Raw genomic sequence first — 9,377 nt, forward strand, 5'->3', positions numbered from 1 at the left:
AAAATCTCTAACAGTTTACAGATTAATAAAGATTGTTAGTTTATGGTGAATGTGTGATACAAATATTTAAAGTGATATCTTCAGAATATGTACAAATATTTAAAGTGAATATGTTAAAATGATACATCTTCAGAATCTTCAAGAAGCTATTTGCATATGCCCAATGAAGTGATATCTGCTTTAAAGATGGCTGCCATTTGATATATCTATCCTTAGGTTGATTGAATAATGTGATCGTGAAATCACGCTGGATGAAAGTAACGGTCCTCTAGAGGTTAGAAAGAAACTTAAGGATGAATTACAATCAAAATTATAATTAACTTCTTTGATACATTTTGTAGATTCCGCTAAGTGGGCAGCATTCGATTTGGTAGTGATGACCCATGAAGAGGTAATAGTTGGCTTTTGATCATCCAATATTACCAGTAAGTACCCCCTCTAAATTGCAAGATCTCATTTTTTTGGTGAAGCTATGAACTTAGAACTGGTCATTTCATGATGTAGCATTTTATGTCATTGAAGCAACTGATATTCACACATTATCATTGTTCACATAAATCAATGTGATTTTGTATGAATGTAGGTTTTAGCTCAATTGGATATGTTCTGTGTTGTGGACTTTATTAAGGGTACCTTAAAGCTTTTCTTCATCTATAATCTTGCTGAAATCAGTGTGATTTTGTATGAATTTAGATTATTGCTCAATTAGGTATTTAATTTACCGTGGATTGTATGTGGGTTTCTTGAAAAATTGAATTTTTTTTACATAATGAAATATATGTGATTCAATGAATATTGGATTTACGTCAATGGGTTGTTTTGTGTGCTAATGTGATTTGTATGAATATAGATTTAACTCAGTGAAGTGTTTTGTATGTGGCTTTCATAAAATCTTGAATTTTGCTGGTCACTGTGATATAGTGTGTATATAGAATTTAACTGTGACGACCCGGAAATTTTCGATCAAATTTAAACTTAATCTTTATATATTTCCGACACGATAAGCAAAGTCTGTATTAATGAGTCTCGAAAACTTTGGAATTATATTCATGTAATCAAATACCCTTTAACCTTGCTCGACGATTCACGAACATTTATGTGTATATAAATATGTGTATATATGTATGTATATATATATATATATATATATATATATATATATATATATATATATATATATATATATAAATGTAAGTATATATAATGATTTGAAATTATAAATTATAATTTAAATATTAGAATTAAAAATGTAAAATAAGATACAAAATAATAAAGGGTAATTTAAAATGAAGCTATAAATATATATGATTTATATGTATAAATTATTATAATATTGTATTATATATAAAATGTATATATAAATAATAATTATATATTATAAATTAAACTATTATGTGATTTAGTTATATAAAAGATAACTTAAAGTTTTTTTTATTTAAAACTGTTTAGTTATTATAAAGAGTATGCTGAATGTAAATGATTTTGAATATAATTTGTCAACGTTAACAAAGTATTAAATGTATATTTTGAATTAATTTATACATAGTTAGTATAGTTAATTACTCAATATTTAAAAACATAATTTCATATATAATAGTTAAAATATATATATGTATATGAATATAAATATATATATGATACTATACATAATTGTTGAATGTATATTGTAATATATTAGAATGTATAAAATTCAATATAAGTTGTTATGAAATGTATATTAAATAGTTATATAACATAATCAATAATATGAAATACTAATATATTAAATTTAATTACACGTAAAATATAGTTGTAACATTATCATTACATCATTTTTATTATTGGTATTAACATTAATATTAGTATTATTAATATTATCATTGTTATAATTATAATTATAATTATAATTATAATTATAATTAAAAGACTATAGTTATTAAAATAAAGATTTTAAATATAAATGTTAAGATTGATTAAAATTATAACTAGTATTAATACTATTATTATTTATATTATTTACTTTTTATTAACATTAAAAATCATTGTTATAATTATAGTTATTATTATTATTATTATTATTATTATTATTATTATTATTATTATTATTATTATTATTATTATTATTATTATTATTATTATTATTATTATTATTATTATTATTATTATTATTATTATTATTATTATTATTATTATTATTATTATTATTATTATTATTATTATTATTATTATTATTGTTATATGTATTAATTAATATGATTAATTAACTATAATATAGAAATACCGATATATAAATGCAAGTGTACAGATAATTCAGATAAATACAGATAACAACAGTTATATATATATAAACGCGTACAGAATCTGATTTCTCTATATTTTTTTATTATTATTTTACTCTTTTGTTTTTATTATTGGTATTAACATTAATATTAGTATTATTAATATTATCATTGTTATAATTATAATTATAATTATAATTAAAAGACTATAGTTATTAAAATAAAGATTTTAAATATAAATGTTAAGATTGATTAAAATTATAACTAGTATTAATACTATTATTATTATTAATATTATTTACTTTTTATTAACATTAAAAATCATTGTTATAATTATAGTTATTATTATTATTATTATTTACAATATTAAGAGTATTATTATTATTATTATTGTTATATGTATTAATTAATATGATTAATTAACTATAATATAGAAATACCGATATATAAATGCAAGTGTACAGATAATTCAGATAAATACAGATAACAACAGTTTTATATATATAAACGCGTACAGAATCTGATTTCTCTATATTTTTTATTATTATTTTACTCTTTTGTTTTTCCTCTGCTCGTGACTCTATAGTCGATCCCCACCATCACAACATAACAAATCGATCATATCACCTTACTGCTGCAATTATTCGATCTAGATTAATATTATAGGTTATATATTGTTATTAGCTGCAGTTAATTGGAGAAAAACCAGAAAAAAATCAGGGAGAAAGAGAAGAACCCGTTCGTTCACCTGTTCTTAATTTTTTTTTTTTTCAAAACTCAAATTCAAACGAAATTCAAAAATCTATAAATGTAGAGTTGTTAGGATTGATCTTTTCCAACTATCTGCAAAATCTCATAACCCAATTCGTAATATCGAGTACGAATTTTCAAGTCAAAGTTTTAGAAATAAAAGTCAACAGGATCGTTCTTGAGAAAATTCGAATTTAATATGATGTTTTATGATCAATTGATGATCCAGAAACTTTATAGAGATGATTTGAAACATGTTTGACGTTATAATTTTTGACTAAAACTTTCCAGAAATCGAATTCAATTTTTGAGTTCTTATATTTTTATTTTCGATACAGCAGGTTTTTTTATTTTATTCTTTTCTATCTGTTTTAATTAATTCAAACAATTAAAATGGGTCGTTTCGGTATTGTTTAAGAATTCAAAAATCAAAGAGATAAATTGTTGTTTGCAATGGTTTGATTCTGAGTTAGTTTTCAATGGTGAAGATGAAGAAGAAAATTTAGTCAGTTAATATCGGGTTAAAATTAATTGGGTTCTATATTCCAACAGAAAGAAAGGAACGGAGGGTTGGTTGAGAGGGTGTTCGGGTTAGCGTGTGGTTACGGGTTCGAGTCCAAGGGCTGTCATATTTTTTTTGGAACCCATTTCACTTGAGGTAGTTTTCTACTTCTATTATTGTTATTGTTATTGTTATTGTTATTGTTATTGTTAATTGTTAATTGTTAATTGTTAATTGTTAATTGTTAATTGTTAATTGTTAATTGTTATTGTTATTGTTATTGTTATTGTTATTGTTATTGTTATTATTAGTAATATAAATATAAATATTATTTCTACCGTTATTATTAGTATTGTTATCATTAGTTATTATTATTATTATTAACAAGTATTATAATTATTATTATTGGTAATGCTAAAATAAGTGTTAGTTATTATTATTATTTATTATGAATATAATTACAATTATAAATAATATTAATATTATTATCATTTTGTTACCAAGTAACATCATTAAATATTATTAGTGTTATTATTATTAGTATTAGTAATATTGATATACGTATTATTATGATTAGGATATTATTACTATTTTTAAAACAATACAAATTAATATTATCTTCATTAACATTAGTATTAGTATCATTTTTATTTTTATTATTATTAGCATTATTATTATTATTAACATAAGTATCATTATTAACAATATCATTTTTTTTATTTTCATTATTAATAAAGTTATTATTATTATTATTATTATTATTATTATATTATTATTATTATTAGTAGTAGTAGTAGTAGTAGTAGTAGTAGTAGTAAATCATTATTATTAAAAATATCATTTTTTTTTTACAAATATATATTTTGTACATAAAAAAAAATAAATACATATTTCATATACTATAATTGTATTAATATTTCATTTAACTATATATCAAAAATATTAACATTACTTATATAAATACTTACATATAACAAATTATTGATATTTTTTTTAGAATACTAAACATATATATAATAAATAGATATATTAATATAACTATATAAATATTAACTATTTTGAATATATACACAAATTAAATATACATATACATAATATATAAATTAGGGATATAATAAATAAATTTGTTCAGTTACGATTATATGTTTTAATATATACATACAAATGATATAGGTTCGTGAATCCGAGGCCAACCTTGCATTGTTCAGTTCCGTCGTATGAATATTTTTACTACAAAATATCGTATTGTGAGTTTCATTTGCTCCCTTTTTAAATGCTTTTGCAATATATATTTTTGGGACTGAGAATACATGCGCTGGTTTTATAAATGCTTTACGAAATAGACACAAGTAATCGAAACTACATTCTATGGTTGGATTATCAAACCGAATATGCCCCTTTTTAGCTTGGTAGCCTAAGAATTGGTGTTTATGATAATTGCCACCAATTGACGCGAATCCTAAAGATAGATCTATGGGCACTAACTAGCCACAGTCAGAGAATTTGAACTGCTTTAGTACTTTGATTTATCATGTCCGATGTGAGTCCCGGAATGACGGGGATATTCTATATGCATCCTGTTAAGGTCGGTTACCAGGTGTTCACCATATGAATGAATTTTAATTCGCAAGTTACGCGTGTCAATATATGAAATCTTGTGGTCTATTAAAATGATGAAAATGAATGATTATGATAAACTAATGAACTCACCAACCGTTTGGTTGACATTTTAAAGCATGTTTATTTTCAGGTATGAAAGAAATCTTCCGCTGTGTATTTGCTCATTTTAGAGATATTACTTGGAGTCATTCATGACATATTTCAAAAGACGTTGCATTCGAGTCGTCGAGTTCATCAAGATTATTATTAAGTCAATTATAGTTGGATATATTATGAAATGGTATGCATGCTGTCAACTTTCGATGAAATGAAAGTTTGTCTTCTAAAAACGAATGCAATGTTTGTAAAATGTATCATATAGAGGTCAAATACCTCGCGATGTAATCAACTATTGTGAATCGTTTATAATGTATATGAACGGGGCATTTCATTAACTAAATTCATTGTTCTGTGTTTTTGTGGTTAGGATTGACCTGATGTAGGTAAGTTGACCTTTAATCCCCAAGTTGTTTACTTTTTGGATGTTTAAAGAGTGTTTTTGTGATCACTATTTGCTAATAAAGTAAAAGTTACGTCATTTGACGATCGATCTTGAACTCCAGCAGAAAAGGCTGTTGGTGAAGGTTGAACCATATATCGATACGATGAGGTAATGCTGCTGCAGCTCTTATGGCTCAACTGGGACTGAAAGCAAAGGTTTGACATTAGATGTAGGAACGTAGTATGTTTTCCTCACATTTTTTTTACATATTTTAATATTAAGTTACATTATTGTGTATCATGTCAGAATAAATAAAACTGATATTGATCTGTAATACATGAACTGGATTGTGTTAAATGAGGGTTTGTACTGAAGATCGTAATAAAACTGATATTGATCTGTAATAAAACTGATTTTGTGATAAAGTATTTATTGTGTTAATGTGTGATTATGTTTCTTTCTGTCTATACAGTTTTGAAGATCGTTCAATAACTTTGAGGTGGAAAAGTTTACTCACAAACTTTGAACCTGCTCTTTGTGTTCTATGAGGGTTTGAACTGAATATGAAGCAAGAATTCCAGGTTTTATTAGAAGTATCTTTTATTTGAACATTATTTTTTACTAACCACGTGCTCATTGGTCAGTTTATAACAATGTTATATATTACTTAGGAAAAATGAATTAAACAATCAATACACTGAAATATCACTGTTGATGGTTGTAATCGACTATAAATGAATCGACTATGTGAAGGTTGGTTTATAGCAGGTTTTGAATCAAATATTGTATGTATTTAGTAAGAGGATGTTGATAATTCTCACATGTACTTTTATTTGGGTTTAAAAAAACACGTACATTATTTGACCCAATTACTTATGTATCGGACCTTACTGAAGATCGAGCAATTCAATGATCTAATCTGGTTCGTTCTCTTTCTATTTTGGATCTATTTTATGCTGCTTATGTTCTTGCAATTTCGGATTAGTATGTGTTGATTTGAAAAATATGTATAGTTGTGAATAATATGTATTAATTTGAATTGGTTATATACAGATTTTCAAGTGATTGATGTTGTTCTATAGATTCTTTCAAAGAAGTTCATGGAGGTTAGGCTATAAAAGAATTTTTGCAGTGTTTAATTACGTGCGAAGTCTTGTTATTATAATTGCCGGTAATCGACAACGTTCATATAAAGGTTAGGGTTTCATTTTTTCCATTTCGTTCTCCTTACGGCTTTGCTAAAATGTTGTTGATCCTCGTTGCGTCACTTGCTTATTAGGTTTACAGGTAATCCTTAACATCATTTGTTTGTGTGTAGTTATTTTCATGGTATATAATGACTTTTGTTAGGGGAATTTGTGGTTACAATCGCTTAGAAACTTAACAACGTTAAGAATCATTGTACCAAAGGTGCAGGTTGCTGCACCAGGTAACTGTTGCTGCAGTTGGTGCAGCCGTTACTGATGGTGTCGCTACTTAAATGGGAATAACAAAAGACGCCTCGACGATTGAGGACAATACTTCTATAAAGTTTATTATTCATGAGGAGCGTTTTTAGTCTACCCAGGTGTCTATCTACAACTAACTGTTCAGTTGATTTCCTTTTGATTGTTGTGTTTACACTATTTAGGTTGCAGTATGTAATTATCTTCGTTTGTAGTTTGCTTATTAATTCTATGTGCTTTAGGAGATTGGTGATAAATGAAGATGTAATTTCTACCCTTCGAATCCTTTTTCACCATTGGCTCTCAAAACGTGGTATGAAATCAATCTCGGCCTTTGATGATTCGTCAGGTTATGTGCAAATATCCAATGTAGATTACTCTTAACAGTACTCTCAACGAAGCGATAGATATAAGAATGCAAATGAATGGGCTAGGTGTTAAGGACCCTGGTCTGAGCCAGACTGAAATTGGGACCCGGGTCATGAATTTGGTGCAGGTGGGCTGCATCACTAAAAAAAGAAACTTTTCAATGATCTAGAGGAGTTAGTTAAAGATCTAAAGAGGTTAGGTTATGTAAGAAAAACTAATTTGGTCATGAGGGATATAGAAGAGGAAGATTAGAACAGGGAACTAAATTATCTTAGCGAGAAACTTGCGTTTGTTTTTGTGTTAAAGCACGATGAACTTAAGTCGTGTAGACAAGCGATTTGGGTTGTTAAGAACATTAGTATATGTGTTAACTGTCATAACTTTTATGTAATTTGCGAATTACTGGAACGGAGATTATTGTTTACCGATTTAAATAGGTTTCATCATTTTTTAGGAGGAGTATGTTCATGTGATGACTATTGGTAATCAAATGGGTTTAGGCTAATGTTTTCTGTCCATGTTCTGATTTTAGTCCTTTTGGTTAGTCAATAGTGTCACTGTTTTTTTTTTTAGAACTTGAGGCTTAAGAGAGTCGAAATTAGTCAAAGTATTTGGAATGAAAAGTCACTGCTGTTGTTTCTTGGTTTTTGATTAGTTTATTTCTTAATGGTTATTTATGTAGGAAATAGGAATTTTAGTTCAACAAGGTTAAGGTAAATAAGATATCAATGGGATGATTTGCATCTTTTTTCCCTGGGCTGGTTCGGGTCTATTTTGACTCTGTGTTGATTTGGATCTGTTTTGACCGAGGACCCATTTGGTGTTTTTGGTTATGATTTCAATCATGATCAATTAGGATAAATAGGATGTTGTGACATGATCATGATCCATGACACATCAAAACATATACCCAATTTTTTATATATGTAGGTTTAAGTATGAGATCATTACGGGGTCGCTTTTACATTCTGTAATTATTTAGAACATTCACGTACACAGGAAGCTCCTGGTCATGTTCATGTTACCCATTTTACGTCTGTAACTAATATGCCAACATGGGCCGGTCAAAACACTTTTTCCTTATTTGATCTATTTCCGTTATAATTAAAATAAAATGGGCAGCATAATAGTTGCTACTCATACTACAATTTCATTCTTAGTGCAACTTTCTTTGACTATTATCAGAAAAACAACTTAGAAAGATGTCTTGAGAGCAAAGTGGGTTGGGAAGAAAGATCATAGTTATGAGATATGAAACTATGAGTGGTGGTCATGAGGTTAGTTGGTCTCTGGTCAACCCAACCCGACACATTTTGACACATAAGAAATAGAATTCCAACTAGAGCAGGGGATAAATATTCAAATCAAAATCAATACCGTATGAATTCGTTACACAAATACTTGCAATATTAGCTTATCGATAACACCACAGTACTCTTGAACTGTTCTACCACTAATAAACAATTGTATAAGTTAGGGTTGAAGGTGGTGGTTCTTGGTAGCGGTGTACGGCGGCAATAAGGAGCAAAGCGGAGACGATTTGTTTAGGTTTAGAAGTTGTGAATGTGTTGTGTGTAAAAGTTGTGATCTGGTGGAATTGTTTTGGAGAATATATCAAAACCGATTTCTTCCAAAAAGGAAGGGATTTGAATTTTCCAAAACAAGAGGTGGTGGTTAAACTAACCTTCACCAGTGTTCGTTATGTTTAGACGCTACGCATTTAATCCAAGAATAATTAATATTTAATATTATTCTCATAAAAGCCATCACATTCGTGGATTGATTTTTTTTGTTATTCTTGTTGCTGCTTTTAGTTCCAAATTTTTTAACGATGTCCGTTTCGCGTATAGTTAGTTGCGTTGTGTTCGTAAAATTATTTCGAGTTGAACGGTGGTCTCGGAAAAATTTAACTCGCACCGAGCGAGAATATAGGGCCCGTTATTTAGTGTTTT

At 27.2% G+C, this 9,377-nt stretch overlaps 1 long non-coding RNA gene across 9 annotated transcripts in view; it reads left to right on the plus strand.

The window, feature by feature from the left end:
- LOC139893087 (uncharacterized) overlaps positions 1–7,920 on the plus strand; it is an 8,967-nt gene extending 1,047 nt beyond the window's left edge. For 2 of the 9 annotated variants that reach the window (XR_011774326.1, XR_011774328.1), the window contains exons 3-5: positions 134–425; positions 5,261–7,178; positions 7,299–7,920. This is a non-coding gene — a long non-coding RNA (uncharacterized lncRNA). The remainder of the gene's footprint in view (positions 1–133; positions 426–5,260; positions 7,179–7,298) is intronic. The other 7 variants (XR_011774334.1, XR_011774332.1, XR_011774330.1 and 4 more) reach the window with 7 other exon arrangements.
- Positions 7,921–9,377: the final 1,457 nt, after the last annotated feature.

This window comes from Rutidosis leptorrhynchoides, chromosome 2, assembly GCF_046630445.1.
Source record: "Rutidosis leptorrhynchoides isolate AG116_Rl617_1_P2 chromosome 2, CSIRO_AGI_Rlap_v1, whole genome shotgun sequence".
NCBI lineage: Eukaryota > Viridiplantae > Streptophyta > Magnoliopsida > Asterales > Asteraceae > Rutidosis > Rutidosis leptorrhynchoides.